At 47.6% G+C, this 3,745-nt stretch overlaps 1 pseudogene; it reads left to right on the forward strand.

Moving 5' to 3' along the window:
- Positions 1-362: 362 nt before the first annotated feature.
- LOC142448950 (acyl-CoA-binding domain-containing protein 4 pseudogene) lies at positions 363-1,074 on the forward strand (annotated as a pseudogene).
- The last annotated feature ends 2,671 nt before the right edge of the window (positions 1,075-3,745 follow it).

The raw sequence follows: 3,745 nt of genomic DNA on the forward strand, positions 1-3,745 counted from the left end.
AGACATATGTACTCCCATGTGCATCGCAGCACTGTTCACCATAGCACGACATTAGAAACAGCCCAAATGTCCATCAGTAGAAGAATGGATGAGGACACTTTAACTCACTCAATGGAATACTCCGTACCCCTAAAAACCACCATGAAAACTGGAAGCACTTGAGGACATGGATGGACCTGGAAAACATTATGCTGAGTTAAGTTCGTCAATCACAAAGAGCAAATATTATATGAGACCACTACTATAAAGACAGAAACCGATAGGGGCCCGTTTAGTGCCCGGGGTCAGTCGGAAGCCTTCGGCTAGAGGTGAAAGAAGATCTTGGTGTCCGGGCAGGGGACAGAGGCTGATACTGCCCCTCTTATGAAGAGATGCTGCGATTCGACAGCTACTACAAACGGGCCACTGTGGGGCCCAGCCTGGTTCCCAGGCCTGGTTTCTGGGACCCCATTGGACACTCTAAGTGCTATCGACATGGTGCCACAGGGCAAGTTGGCAGAGGACATGTTTAGTTGCTTCGAGCTCTTGTATCAGGTGATCTCTGACATGCCAAGGCCCCCAGAAACGTTCCGGAGAAGAGTTACAGGTTGGAAAGAGCAAGTCCTGAATGGAGACGTTGGGGTTAACTTTGAGCGTCCCTGTCCCCACTCCCCCCCACCTCCCAGGAACCAGCCCTCCCAACCCAGATGCCCTGCCATGCCGTGAACTGGACTCTGAGGTATTCTGTGATTCCCTAGAGCAGAGGACAGTACCTGCAAGGGTGCCTGACCCCTGGACCAGCCCCAGGCCCCCTGAGAGAAAAAGAGGGCTTGGGGGGCAGTCAGCCGGGACCCCAAGATTTAGACTCGTGGCTGGTAGGAACTGCTCAAGAGCATGTGTACTGTCCAGGGAAGAGAACTGAACCTGGAGCACATATCCTATCCCACTGACACCCCCTCCACCCCCCAGCAGATGTCCCCACCCAATGCCCGGCCTTGAGCTCTCAGGCTTTCGGACCCCACACTGCTCTTTGTCCTCCGGTGGCCCTTCATTGTCCAGTGACTCTTCAGACGGTTTTGCACCCAGAAGAGGTGATTCTCGATGGAGGGCTCTCTGCAGACAGCTGAGGAGGCCTGGCTCCCAGCCCTCCTGTTCCGCTTTGCCCTGGGCCTTCCCTGAGTTTCCAGGCCTTAAAAAAAATCACTCCCCTCCACCCCCCACCCCATCAGCGTTTGCCTTGACACCCTTCCCCTACTGGGGGCCCCCTCCCTCCTGCAGCTTCCTCCCCTTACTGCCTAGTCAGCTCCAGGAGGCTGCGGGGCTCAGCAGTTTCCTGGGTCAGCTGGGACCTGGTGAGGGGGTGGGGTTGCCGGGTCTCAGCCCACCCACCTGCTGGCTCCTTCCACACCTCTCTCAGGAGGCTCAGCTCTTGGGCAAGGTGGGGCTTGAGCTGGGGTTTGGACTAGTGATTGGCTGGGAGGCTCTGGTGAGCTGGGCACAGGCGGGGGAGGCTGAGGGGTGGAGCGTGAGCAGTGAGTTTGGTTACGCCCTCCCCACCACCACCCTCTGCAGTGTAGAGTCCACAGATTTACATTTCAAAGGCATGTCTCACTACATAAAAGAAAGCCTTCATCTTAAAAAAAAATAAAGACAAACACCAAAACAAAGATATGCATACCAAAGGGAACAGACTTTGGAAGTTCCCAGGGGAAGGAACGCAAGGGTGGAAAGAAGAATCAGTGAATAAGTATTGACTTGGGTGAAGAAGAGGATGGAGGTCCCTGAGAGGTAGAAATCAAGGGAATGGGGGATCAAGTGAAGTATAGTGTGTGTGTGTGTGTGTGTGTGTGTAGTTCATGAACTGTTGAATGCAGAGTTGATAGTCTGAAGTGTAATCTTCCTTCCTAATTTACAATAAACTATTAATTAATTAGGAAAACAAACTAACAAAACACAGCAGACGCCTGGACTTCAGTCTGACTTTGAGCAACCAAGATTACATAGCCACCTCTCCCCCCCCCCCCAGCCCAAGCAATCTCAGTTGATGAGCTGTGGTCCACAAGGAGCCAATTTGGTCCATTAGGGCCAATGGCGAAGTGGGTAGGAGAGTGGTCAATTCTGTCCAAAGACATGAACGCCACTTAATTGGAGGAGAGTGAAATGGAGGCGAACAAGGTCCACTGTCACTTTTCTTTCAAAAATTGTCTCAGGAAATGGTCTTTCTTTTTAGTTCCTTAGGTCTTACCTTTGACAAAATCTTTACCGTCTTTTTTTAATACAATTTTTATTTATTTATTTTTTCTTTATAGAGAGTTTTTCCCCACCATATTTTTTCTACCATGGGATGTAGGAGTTAGAAAGTGAAAGGGAAAGAAGCATGTGTGTGTGTGACTACTATAAATCCAACATCTACTCTAATAGGCACTTTGCACACATAAATTTATTTAATCCTTGTAATGTCCAAGTGATGTGAGACATTAAATTAAGCTCAAAGAGATTACATGGTTTACCTAAAGTCACATTATTAGTTAATTTGGTAGCTGGGATTTGCGTCACGTTTCAAGGGTCCATTTCCCCCCAATAAGAGCAGATGGTATATAACAGATGTTCTAAATCCAAATTACAGCTTTTATTTTTCTCTAATATTTTAAAATAAAAACACTACTGGGATTATTAGAAGGAGAGAAGCAACCCCTTGGTGGTTTACAGTTCACGCTCTAAAATTTCTATAGGGCTGTGAGCTTAAACCACTACACCCACAAAGGACCGTAATTTGCTCCTACCTATGACAGGAGTGGAAGATTTTTAGCAACAAACTGTCAAACATTCTCCCAATCTTTAAAATCTTGTCTTTTACACTATCAATTGTTGTCAAAATACTTTTGAGATGGGCAGATAAATATTATTTCCATTCTATTCCTCATTGCTCACTTCCACTGGCAAATACGTTTTGGGCACTGGTTATACATTGGGCTGCTAATGGCAAGGTTGATAGTTTGAAACCGCCAGCCACTCTAATGGAGGAAAAAGAGTTACAGTCTTGGAAACCCAAGGGGGCAGTTCTACTGAGTCCTAGATAGTTACTCTGAGTCTAATGGACTCGTGGCACTGAAAGTACAACTATATCCGAGGCAATTCCCAGCACTAGGCATCTCCAGGTGCTCTCCATCTTCAGGTAGCTTGAGGGAAAAGGAGCACTTGTTCCCGGACATTAATGAGAAGGGCCTGGACTGAATGAAGACAGGAAGACGAAAGGAAGTTCTTATATACCAGTATTCACTCCTGCATTAGTCACACTTGGGAACCAGCCCAAGTGTCCATCTACAGATGCATGGATAGACAAAACGTGGTCTAACCATGCAAGGGAATGTCATGGTTGTTGTTACTAGGTGCCAACCCATAGCAATCTTCTGCACAACAGAACAAAACACTGCCTGGTCCCGCACCACCTCACTGTCATGTTACGTTTGCGCCCATTGCCATAGCCACTGTGTCAATCCCTCTTGTCAAGGGTCTTGCTCTTTTTCACGGACCCTCCACTTTACCGAGCATGTTGTCCTTTCCCAGGAGCTAGTGCGTTCTGATAACATCTCCAGAGTATGTGAGACAACGTCTCGCCATCCCTTTTTCTAAAGAGCCTTCTGGTTGTACTTCTTCCAAGACAAATTTGTTTGTTCTTCTGGCACACCACAGTGCTTTCAATATGCTTTGCCAACTGCATAATTCAAATGAACCAAATTCCTTTGTTTTCCCCACAATTAAGGGA

The sequence above is a fragment of the Tenrec ecaudatus genome, chromosome 5, assembly GCF_050624435.1.
Source record: "Tenrec ecaudatus isolate mTenEca1 chromosome 5, mTenEca1.hap1, whole genome shotgun sequence".
In the NCBI taxonomy this organism is placed as follows: domain Eukaryota; kingdom Metazoa; phylum Chordata; class Mammalia; order Afrosoricida; family Tenrecidae; genus Tenrec; species Tenrec ecaudatus.